Consider the following 13,258-nt stretch of genomic DNA (forward strand, 5'->3'; position numbering starts at 1 on the left):
GGGTGAAATGTTGGCCTTTAGCTTCAAGGAACCCAACTCAAGTGTGACTGGCATTTCTTAAAAGAAGAGAACAATGGAGAAATAAGAGAAGCATCAGCCTTGACCAAGGAGAAGCCTGCCTGCGTTTCTGGGCAGTCACTCAAAGGCCACAGCTAAATGGGTAGGGTTGGAATAACAACTACAAGGGAATTTCAGGACACCCACATATTCTGGGGATGGATCAGTGGAAAGCTAGAATTTAGTATTTGCTAAGGTCTTCCTCAAAGAAGAGATTTGAACAGGAGGATCCCTCCTATCCGGGTAGGAAGACCAATATGGAGTTATTTGCTTATTTATTTTGAATAAATCAAATATTTCCTTTCCTTAACTATACCCTTGTAGGTAGAAAAGGGATGTTTTGGTTCAGAGTTAGAATCATAGAGCTACAGGATACAGAAAGCAGCAGCTGAAATAATGGCTAGAAATTTGGTTTTATCATTATAAGATGAGGGTGCTAAGAACTAAATTATAATCTCTTTTTTTTTTTAAGATTTTATTCACTTATTTGACAGAGAGCGAGAGAGCATAACCAGGGGGAGCAGCAGAGGGAGAGAGAAGCAGGCTCCCCACTGAGCAGAGAGCCCAATGCAGGGCTTGATCCCAGGACCCTGGGATTTTGACCTAAGCTGAAGACAGAAGCACTGAACCACACAGGCACCCCTAAATTATAATCTAGTATGTTATAAAGAGATACGAAAAAAGAAAGCTTGTAATTGGGTGGCATGATGGTCAATTTTCACTGGCACAAGCACGGCCATGGGGTCTTTTCATTTGAGGGGAGGAAGAGTTGTCCATCTTGTGTTCACAGAGTTGGACCATTAGATAAAACTCTATCCACTTCTACTAAAATGGAGGGTGGAAATAGGGAGGAATGCAGAAAAATCCTTCTGTCTGATTTCAACCTCCTAGAGTTTTAAACCTTTCTCTATCGTTTTACAAATCCAACCTAAACCAAATCATTAATTTTTGGCATGGGAAGTGGCCAAGATTTCCCCTAAAACAGGCATTTCCAACATTATGGTGGTATAGAAGGGAAAAAGAAAATACTTAGTTTAGGTAATGCTGTGGCATAGCTTTCAAAGATGACACCATTATTTCAAGTTTAAGGTCTCCATTATGATCCATTTCGGTTCTTCATTATTTAGCTTACTGTGGTTGTTAATTTTGTGTGTCAATTTGGCTAGACTCTGGTGCTTAGTTGTTTAGTCAAGCACCAGTCTAGATGTTGCTGGCAAGGTTTGTTTGTTTTTAGGTGTTATAACTATTTAAATCAGTAGACTTTGAGTAAAGCAGATTACCCTCCACAGTGCATGTGGGTCTCATCCAATCAGTTGAAGGACTTAAAAGAAAAGACTGAGGTCCCCTGGAAAAGAAAGAATTCTGCCTGTTGACTGCCTTTGGAGTAAAGATGGAAATAGCAACTGCTGCTGCGATTTTCAGGCCCCCAGCCTGTCATGTAGATTTTATACTTGCCAGCTCCTATAATCATGTGAAATGATTCCTTAAAATCTCTCTCTCTCTCTCTATGAGAAAAAGTGTTTCTGTTTCTCTGAAGATCCCTGCCTAACGCACTCAGGAACCAACATTTGTACTAACTTCAGCTAATTAATTTTAAGCCTTTCTAATGTTAGATTTTCTAGGCTGTTTAGATAGAGTTTTTTGCAAAAGGTCGCAGCTGCAGTGCCACGCGAACATTGGTGCGTCCTTTGCCAAACCTAAGTCTGAGATTCAATAGCCTGAAATTGATTGAATTTCCTTTAAAGTAGAAGGTTCAGAATAGCTTCTCTAATGGATTCAAATAAATATCAACCAAGGTCCATTTTATTTGTTTTGCTCTTAACCAATTTCATAAACTAAGATGTGTATGATAGCCTCGAACTTAAGTGACTTAATGAAGTACATCATTTAGCTTAAAAATGCTATTTTTTTCTTTGTAATGCATCTACATTCACAAAGAGATATATATTTTCTGAAAATAGGATAATTCCCTTTCAGCCAGGGGGAAAAAATAGAAATACTTGCTTTAAAAAAACTGGTTGGTTCTACCCACAGGAACACAGGGTCTGTTATACTTGCGGAGCCTGTAGGAAAGTATTTTGACAGTGAGATATCAAGGTCTGGCTTGTTTTTCTCTTCAATTTCAGTATGAATTATATAATATCAAGCACTGTTCTGAAATTTGTGACTCCAGAATGACCTGTATCAGAAATATGAAAACACTTCCTTAAAACGCAAGTTTATGATGATGAGACCCATGAACTTGCATTTTCTACAAGTGGCCAAGGTGATTCAATAGGCCCTGAAGTCTGAGGACAGCAAAGCTAAAAAGATGAATAGTTGGGCTAAATATTTTTGTGGGATAGAGATATTTCTTTCAACTATCTAAAAAAAATCTTATTTAATAAGTAAGATCTATTGGGATTGAAATAGTGTAGATAGAAATCCAGATATCTTCAGGGTTTGTTGTGGAACTTCTAATTAAAAGTTTTTTAGAAATCCCAGTATTTAGAATTTCTATGACACAAGTACCGAATTAGATTCTCTCACCGATCACAGGCCCTGATCTTTGACAAATGGGTGCCCTATTAACAAAAAAAGAATATGTGTAGGGAGCTACAACTCCAAAACTTTTTAAGCAGCACCAGATACAAAATTCATAGATAATATAACCCGAATACACACACAATGTCTTAAAAATTAAGAAAATGTCCTAATTTTAATAGGAATAAAAATAATTTACAGTAAATTAAAATGGATGTTCACCATTAAAATAATGGCCCTGTGAATTATGACAAGAGTTGTATACCTGAAATAAATGGGTGTATATTATAATTGTGAAAAAATGTTGTTAAGACAGCAAACACAGTTAAGCTTTAGGTTCATATAGTTGTCAAGAGATTTTTCATCCAAAGATATGCCCAGCAAAACATTCAAAAGTTGTGTGGATGGGCGTGGTTGTTCATTGTGGGGGCATCTCACACAGTACAAGATGTCTAAAGAAAACTAGCCCTTGCACAGAAAGCGCTGGTCCCTGTCATTATGGGAATATTAAGAAGGTCCTGTATCCTTTGACACCTGCTACATTATCCCTTCCTTAGAAAGTCCCTTTCTGCAAGTCCCATAAGAGTTACATACGCTCCAGCAGGAAAGGGACCTCAAGGTCCATTTTACCCATTTAGTGCTTGAATCTCTTCTGCAACATCTCCACCAAGTGGTTGTCTAACCTACTGTCCTAAACGTGGCTATTCACATACCATCATCGCATTATTTAAATAATCCAATCCCCTTCTTTCTTGGATCCCTGAAAGATGTGTGATGTGAATATGGATGTTCAATCTACACAAATCCACACTAGCAGTCCATATCATCTGTACTGTCTATATTACAGAGGGTTTGGGTGAAAATTTCGGTTATCAAAGTCCTGAAACACGCTTGAACACATCATCTATAGTTCTTGCTATTTGCAGAAGGGTGTTGTTACCTGTGTGTGAAATCATGGGTTTGATGTACTAATTCTTTATTTTCCATATAATTTAGTAATGCAAGTGTATAAAAAATTAAAAGAGGAGCTACATACCACCTAAAATATCTTGCAGTCCACACTTTAGGTAACACTGGTCTATTCTATCCTCCAACATTCATGATGTGGTTTTTGTGTCAATTTACAAAAACTCCCTAAAGTATTAACCGGAAGGCCTGTATAGGCACTCTTAATTCTGCTTACAATGTGCTAAGGCAGAGTTCATGTCCACACCTGAGCCTGAAGTCCTGCTTCTTGTAGGAGGAGCCAGTGTGTCCTCCCTCCTGCTCCACAGCGTTTTACCTTCTAAATCTCTTGAGTCATAAAAAGACAACATCTCCTCTCCACACCTGTTTCCTAGAGTTCTAGCCACCTTTCCAAGGCTCTCTCCTCTAGAAATCAGCAAGCACTTATCTCTGATCAGCTGTTCTTATGAAGAATATGGGCTCTCTTTAGCCTCTGGGTTCTGGAAACTTTCAGTACTTTGCCCTATCACAAGGGAAAGACAGAGAAGATGACCTGACTCCCACGCACAGGGAGTCCTAGCTAGCTATTTGCTTATAGTCTGCAATCTGTCGGCTTTGATATGACTGAACATTCAGTATTCCTTCGATATACATGACCCTTCCACACAGTCAATGCGAGTTAAAAGAAACACACTCTTCCAGGTATTTTCCAGGCTTGAGATTAGAGTGATAAGATTTCCAGTGATTATCAGTTCTAACTGAGGTTATTAGTTAAAGGACACAGAGAAAGGGGAACCCTCTTACACTATTGGTGGGAATGTAAGCTGGTGCAGCCACTCTGGAAAACAGTATGGAGGTTCCTCAAAAGGTTGAAAATAGAGCTACCCTGTGACGGAGCAATTGCGCTACTAGGGATTTACCCCAAAGATACAAATGTAGTGATTCGAAAGAGCACCTGTGCCCCAATGTTTATAGCAACAATGTCCACAATAGCCAAACTATGGAAAGAGCCCAGATGTCCATCGACAGATGAATGGATAAAGATGTGGTATAAATATTATTTATACATTAGCCATCAAAAAAATGAAATCTTGTCATTTGCAATGACATGGAAAGAAGTAGAGGCTATTATGCTGAGCAAAATAAGTCAATCAGAGAAAGATAATTATCATATGATCTCACTCATATGTGGAATTTAAGAAACAAAACAGAGGAGCATACGGGAAGGGAGGGAAAAATAAAACAAGACAAAATCAGAGAGGGAGACAAAACATAAGAGACATAGGAAACAAACTGAGGGTTGCTAGAGGGGAGAGGGATGGGAGGATGGGGTAGCTGGGTGACGGGCAGTAAGGAGGGCAGGTGATGTTATGAGCACTGGGTGTTAATATAAGACTGAAGCACCACTGAACTCTACCTCTGCAACTACTAATACATGGTATGTTAGTTAATTGAATTTAAATAAAAAGTAAAAATTTAAAAAAAAGTGGTAGTAGCCAGTTTAAGACCAGACCTCTCCTTAAAATGTTTACACTATTAGTAAGAACAGATCCCTTTATTGTGTAGTCCTCCTGGAGAGGTGTTTTAGTCCTCTTGGGCTGCTATAACAGAACACTATAGACGGGGCAGCTTATAAGCAACAGAAATCTATTTCTCACAGTTCTGGAGGCTGGGAAGTCTGAGATTAAGGCACCATTCCATGTCCGGTGAGAGCCCACTTCCAGCCAGATGACCATCTTCTTGCTGTAACCTCACATGGTAGAAGGGGCTAGGAAGCTCTCTGAAGTCCCTTTATAAGGGCACTCATCCCTCTTCCTTCGTGACCTAATCACCTCTCAAAGGCCCCACCTCCTAATACCATCACCTTGATCACTAAGATCTCAATATTCAATCCATAGCAAGGGGTTATGATCTCATACCCAAGAGAGTCCCTTCCCAGATTTTCCAAGAAACCCTCAACACCTGCCCCCAATTACCACAGTTGTTTCTATCAAAATCCAGCATTTTTTATCACCAGGCAACATTTATTGAGTGCTTATTGTACATGCATTACAAAAATGGTATTTGCTACTCTGGGAAAAGCAAAGGGTAAGAAGCTGGAGAGAATGTTTTCATCCAAATTATTTGTGAGGAATTGACTGTCCCTGAAGACCCTGAAGGAAAGTGGAAAAGACCCAGAATACTACAGAAGAAAGAATCTGGAGCTCTGGATGGGCACTCTAGTAAGGGCAGAGTGGAAGGCAGCAAGATAGAGAGAAAAGGAGATGAGCGTCATATGCATTCTTGGCAGCGTGGCCACTCGCGATTGGCCCTCTCCAAAATGATGTGTAAATTTTTCTGAAACTCATGAAATGCTTTTTATAGATCTATCTCCTAAGGAAATCGTCAGGGTGTCTGAGCTTTGCCCCTGAAGTGACAGGGGTGAAAAAGAGACAATACCTATGGACTCAAGAGTCAGAGGCATAAGTTGGCTCAGGGATTGCAAAACGAATTCTTACCTTAAAAGAGCTTAAAATCTAGTGAAGAAGAAAGGTATGTAACCATAAGCCTAAAGGCACAATGAAATATCTAAAGGCCAAATTAGTGAATGGTAAAATTAGAGGAGCTCAGTTGGTATTCAGAGGAGGGAGAACATCCCTGTGAGCTGAATGGTGGAGAAAAACATGACAACGAGGTACCTGAACTGGCCCTTAGGATTAATTTTTTACCTTGGGAATCAATGGTTCCACAAAGGGGCACTGACAGAATGAGGGGGAGGGCCTAACATTGATTATTAGAATAAATTCTATGACTTAAATATTCCATGCTTACATCACTCTTGTGAATGCTACCCGATTTTCAATTAGAATATCTATATACTCATTGCAAACACTTAGACATGAATCCATGAGTAAGTTTCAAAGAGGGAATTCTTTAGCAAGAAAGCAGAAATATTTCCATTTCTTGAGGCTCTCAATACATCAAAAATTTTGGCGAAATGCCCTCTCACATTTATAAAAATTGTGGTATATTGTAACCGTTTACACTTTACAAATTGCCATTCTTACTCTAACATGCAAAAAATAATAGCCGGTGCTTATTGTTTCTAGTGCTTAAAAGATAGATTTTCACTGTACCCTCAACCATTCCATCAGGTACCTATTATTTTTTTTTTTACTATCTTAATTTTCTTTTTTTTAATTAAATATTTTTTATTATATTATGTTAGTCACCATACAGTACATCCCTGGTTTTTGATGTAGTAAAGTTTGATGATTCATTAGTTGCGTATAACACCCAGTGCACCATGCAATACGTGCCCTCCTTACTACCCATCACCAGCCTATCCCATTCCCCCACCCCCTCCCCTCTGAAGCCCTCAGTTTGTTTCTCAGAGTCCATAGTCTCTCATGCTTCATTCCCCCTTCTGATTACCCCCTTTCTTTATCCCTTTCTTCCCCTACCGATCTTCCTAGTTCTTATGTTCCATAGATGAGAGAAACCATATGATAACTGTCTTTCTCTGCTTGACTTATTTCGCTTAGCATTATCTCCTCCAGTGCCATCCATGTTGCAGCAAATGTTGAGAACTCGTTCTTTCTGATGGCTGAGTAATATCCCATTGTATATATGGACCACAACTTCTTAATCCAGTCATCTGTTGAAGAGCATCTTGGTTCCTTCCATGATTTAGCTATTGTGGACAATGCTGCTATGAACATTGGGGTGCATATGGCCCTTCTCTTCACTATGTCTGTACTACAGATAAAAGACTGGTATCCAAGATCTACAAAGAACTTCTCGAACTCAATACACGAGGAACAAATAAACAAATCATAAAATGGGCAGAAGATATGAACAGACACTTTTCCAATGATGACATACAAATGGCTAACAGACACATGAAAAATTGTTCAAAATCATTAGCCATCAGGGAAATTCAAATCAAAACCACACTAAGATACCACCTTACACCAGTTAGAATGGCAAAAATTGACAAGGCAAGAAACAACAATTGCTGGAGAGGATGTGGAGAAAGGGGATCCCTCCTACATTGTTGGTGGGAATGCAAGTTGGTACAGTCACTCTGGAAAACAGTGTGGAGGTCCCTTAAAAAGTTACAAATTGAGCTACCCTCGGCTCTTTGGGCAACTAATCTTTGATAAAGCTGGAAAAAACATTCGGTGGAAAAAAGACAGTCTCTTCAACAAATGGTGCTGGGAAAATTGGACAGCTACATGCAAAAGAATGAAACTTGACCACTCTCTCACACCATACACAAAGATAAACTCCAAATGGATGAAAGACCTCAATGTGAGACAGGAATCCATCAAAATCCTAGAGGTGAACATAGGCAGCAACCTCTACGACATCGGCCAAAGCAACATTTTTCATGACACATCTCCAAAGGCAAGAGAAACGAAAGATAAATTGAACTGGTGGGACTTCATCAAGATAAAAAGCTTCTGCACAGCCAAGGAAGCAGTCAAAAAAAAAAAAAAAAAACTAAGAGGTACCTATTATTCTTATCCCAATACACAGATAAGGAGGCTGTGTCACAGAGAGTCTGTGAGTTGCCTAAAGTCACACAGTGCTAAGAGGTGGAACCAAAATTGGAAAGCAGGCTGTCTCACTCTAAAACCCACACTTTCAACAACGGTACCATAAAATGATCTGGGTATCCTCATTTGGAGAAAATGTCAGAGTTTAAATTTAAGATCATTCAGGAATGTGACACCTCCCACCACCCTCACACACTTTCTGTGATTGGCTTTGAAGAGACCTGATACAAACAACATTGATATGTGTGCATGTCTGGAAAAATTTTATTCTTGTAGCCAGGAGGATAAGGAGTTGGGGATCAACCCCTGGATGTAGAAAAGCAACAGAAGAAAAGTTCACCACATCCAGAGAGCGACAGCTAGTGCCTGAACTCCTGTCCCTGGGCTCTCTCCCTCCGGCATCAAATCCCACATTCACACAAGCATGGGATGAACTCATGCCAACTGATTATGTTTTGCAGTTCTGCGTGGGTTACCGTAAGTGCAAAGAGACAGTGTTTCTGATAATCAAGTCTCAAAATTAATGCCCCATTAAGATAAATGAAGAAAGTACATTCCTCCCAGTGATATTACTTTAGTCTGCCTGCTGATTCAGCAAGATTAGCTGAGATTAATTTACAATCTCAAGAAAGTGGGATAGGGAGAGATGGAAATGCCTCACAGAAAAAGAAGGCAAATTTCGGTCGTGGTTCAAGATCTCAACCATAGGAGCCAAAATATAGTTTATTTATATCTGTTAACCCTCTATCACTTAGCATCTGATCTTGGCATGACAGGCTTAGAACTGGGAAATCTGGGCTCCAGTCCAGTTTCAGCCACTCACTAGCACCACAACCCTTGAAAAGGCTTCTGACCTCTCTGAGTTTCCTCTTTCTCACCATTAAAATGGGGATCACATAGCAACCTCACCATGTTGGGGGTTCTCATGGATATAGTATGTGCAGAAGTCCTCTGAGGACTCAAATGATGTAACTTTGTTTATTTCATCATTAATATGAACAAGGCGAACCATATTTGTATTACTACTATTTCTTCCCTCTGAATAATTCGATTCAGATGACAAATTTTATAAATAGCTTGAGCCAAGAGCCAAAGATCAGGGTTACTTGGTTCTTATGGCCACAGGACTTCCAACACAAAATTATTAGACCCAATGGTTCTACTCTTGAAGTAGGACCCCTCTAAGCTTTCCAACGTCTGGATGAAAATGAGTTCACTAATTTGGAAACACAACTGAGTCCATTCCTGGCTAACCAAATTAATCCTTCTTCAGAATTTATAGATCTAATGATGGAGAACATTAATAATGTCACGAGCTCTTCTCAAAATGTTAGTAAAACAAGCTCAATTGTTTTTGAAATGCAAGAAGCGCTATGGGGTGATGGCAATGGGGGAAAACAAGATAAATTGAAATACAATGTTAAGTACAAACTGTGGCTTGATTGGAGGAATGGAGAAAGACACCTGTCTTCCTTATAGCACTATAAGCAAGCATGTCAAGACAGCAAAGACATGAACGTCTGGATGGCTCAGTCGGTTAAGCATCTAACTTCAGCTCCAGTCATGATTCCAGCCCCACATTGGGCTCCCTGCTCAGTGGGGAGTCTGCTTCTTCCTCTCCCTCTGCCCCTCCCCCTGCTCTCTCTCTCTCTCTCTCTCAAATAAATAAATAAAATCCTAAAAAAAAAAAAAAAAAGACAGCAAAGACATGCAGCTCAAAGTGCAAAGAGGAAACCATCCCAGAGGGGCAGAGTCAGAAAGGCTGTTCTGAAAATGGGTTATTTCTATTCCCTTAAGCTCACATATAGTACATAGAGCCACCTGGCCTTCCTGGAACTTCTATTAAAAGTTGATGATTAAAAATGTAAAGCATAAGACAATTCAATGGAAAGATTCTATACCATATGATTACTTAAACATTAAAAAAAATAGCAGCTTGAAAGAGAATCATCTTTTTAACACCTTATTATTCAGTATGTTCCTCTCCACTGCTCCTAAATTCCCATTTTGCTTCCATCATATCCCCATGACTTTCCAGCTTTTCTTCTAAAGTCTTTCTCCAAAAATGTCTCCCTTCCTCCATTTTTAAATGACTTTCTGCTGAAAGTTCCTTCATAGCCGGTGGATATAAATATTTAAGGGTGTGTGTTTCTGACATAAGTATTATAACAAGAATCAATGTACAGTTTTTAAATTAGAAACAACTGTCTACATTTTCATGTCATCACTCCAAAGATTATTCTCCAAACCATGTGTTTATTTATAAATAGTTATAATCTAGCTTAAGTACAATTTGGAGTTCTATTTCATATTCTGTAGTATCACTATTTCTACGTTAAGTTTCTCTCGATAAAATGTATTAATAATCATATCTTAGGCAAAAAGGACCTTAACCAGCTTTTTGAGATATTTAGGATACTTCTTCTTCTAAAGATACTATTTGAAGAAATAGAACAACATTAATAATAATAACAATGGTGATGACAGTGGCTCAGTCAGAGCTGCCACATATGGTTGTGTAAGTTGAATGTGACACAGCTCTAGAGGCTACTGCTGAAATTTTAGTCATCATTAGATTTATGCTTTCCTTATGCCAGTGTTCCAACAGACAGCAGGAAAGAATCTGCCTAAGGACTGGCTTTACTTAACTCTCAGGATTAGGCTAATGGGGAGCTGCTCTACCATGCATCAGGCTCTGTTCAATGAGCTCTGCCCACATAACCTCATGTTGTTCTCTCAACAATCCTGTGAGTATAGAAATTATTGTTGTCAACCTTGCTTAGAGATTAGAAAACTAAAACCTTAGTTCACTCCGTTAGCAAGTGGAAGGGTGAGACTTAGTCTAAGTTCTTTCAGACTCTAAGTCCAACTGTTAAACTCTATGTCGTATGGACTTTCAATGACTATCAAAGATGTCTGCATCACCACACGTAATCTGCATGCTAAATAGTCACTTTCTTCTTGCAGACTCCTTACTCAAAGGCGCAATTAAAGGTCAAAGGGTAGTTTCATTTTTTGAGTCAGATACATCTACTTTGTCATCTTTTCACTCTTCATTCAAAAAATATTTGCTGATCAACCACTATGTTCCAGGCACTGCTCCAGGATTTGGAGGAAGAACAGTGGGTAAGTAGACCACTTTGTTGTTTTGCAGAAGCTTAAGATTAAGTGGGAAGCTGAGAAATCTCCCTTGTATGCTGTTCTTCTTACTCGTTTTCTATTTGAACTGTATAAAATGTTAGCCTCACCATTTAGATTGACATTTTTAATAAGCGGTAATGATAAACACGGATGGCAGTGAACTCTAGCAATTGTTGCTCTGGTGTGTATGGGGGAGTGTGGAAGTGAAGCAGAAAAGGCAAAAAGTGGTTAGAAATGATTTTCCCCTTCTGAACATTCCTGTAGCACTTTGCTTGTACAACATCATCATGCTTTATGATTTAGTTACTTCTGTGAGTGTCATATCTAGAATTCTTTCAGGTGGAAATCATATTACACATAACTTTAAAAAAACATGGTTATTTGTGAGTGCTCAATAAATATCTGTTAAATAAATGAAAACACTACTTGAATGACCATAGTATCAAGGAACAGAATAAAATAAAAGAATTCGTAATCTATTCCATAGACAAACAGACACACACACACACACACACACACACACACACACACATACATACACACATACAATTTATTGGATGTCCGAGTCTCTCTCTCTCTCTCTCTTTTTACAAGAATCCTCAGAAACCATGACTCTATACACACAATTTGTTTGAGCATACCAAATATGCAATAATTTCTAATATTCTTTTGTATTGTTTTCAAATCTTGCCTGATCATAAAATCAGTTTTAGAAACTAGCCATTCCCAGGTTCCTCCTTGATCTAGTTGGAGTAGGACTCTATTTTTAATTTGTTTTGCAGATGAGTCTTACAATCAGGCAAAAAATGTTAAAACTACTCTTAAAAGGTGCGTGACATGTCAGACCTCACACTGGCTTAAACATATGAAGAGTGGAGAGGTCTGAGTAGATGAGCACAATTTCTAGTATCTAGTATTTAATGCAGGAAGATAAGATTTGGGGATTACCTACATGCCTATCAGAAACATTAGAAACTACTCTGCTAAGATGCCACCCTCAATTTGAAAATGCGTTCCTAACGTGTCCATGTATAGGAGAAGTAATCATTTTAAGTTCCTAATAAGAGAAATGTTAGATATAGTGGCTATACTGTAATTGGACTAGCAGAAGGGGTTACCATGTTCGAAAATGCTCTCCTGAAAAAGGAATTGAAGTTCAAGGATGGTCACGCATTCATACCCTGGGAGGAGGCATCCTGCCTGCTTTAAGTAACAGTCTCCTGAGTTGTACATATACAATTCTACTCATAAACATACAAACTTGGAAAAAGCTCTGTGAAACACGTCAACTTAATTCCTATACATAACCTAGAGGAATGTCTTCATATGTTCCCAGCCATGTCCTGGAAGGTAGGAATGTACATGCACAAGAAGGTTCGTAGCAGCCATATTAAACTAACAGCCCCAATCTAAAAACAACCCAAATGTCCAATGACTGTAAAATAGTGAAATAAATTGGAGTATATTCACAAAAGAGAATATTTTACAGCAATTAAAATAAACAAATTATTGCCACAAACAACATGAATATCACAATCAGAATATTTGTGCAAAGAAGGCAGATACAATAGAGTACACATTGGATCGATTCCTTTATGTAATATACGAGACCGGAATAACAATCTATGGGCTTAGATGTCAGGAGAGTGATTACCTGGGGAGACTTCTTATTGGGTGGGGGTATGAGGGGACTTCTGGTGCTAGTTCCTGATCTAAGTGCTGGCCACATGGGTAATTTTGTGAAAATGTATTAAGGTTCACACATAATTTTTTCCACATTTCTGAAGGTATGCCGTATACCAGTGCACCATTTACTCCTACAAAAAAAAAAAAAATACCTGATTATGTTTCTCCTTGAATTCTGTGGTTGTGCATAGGGTAGGAGATTTTTTGCTGGTTATCTTCACTGATTCATAGTCTTCTATCCTACAGAGAAGAGCTACAGAGAGTTTGTATAGAAAACGCATGACAATTTCCAAATGCAAAGATTATGCCTTTTATCTACTTTCAGTCCATTATTTACTTTGAATGTGTTTTCCAATAATGGTCCT

Source organism: Ursus americanus, chromosome 20, assembly GCF_024610735.1.
Source record: "Ursus americanus isolate L20-20 chromosome 20, mUrsAme1.1.p, whole genome shotgun sequence".
Classification (NCBI taxonomy): Eukaryota; Metazoa; Chordata; class Mammalia; order Carnivora; family Ursidae; genus Ursus; species Ursus americanus.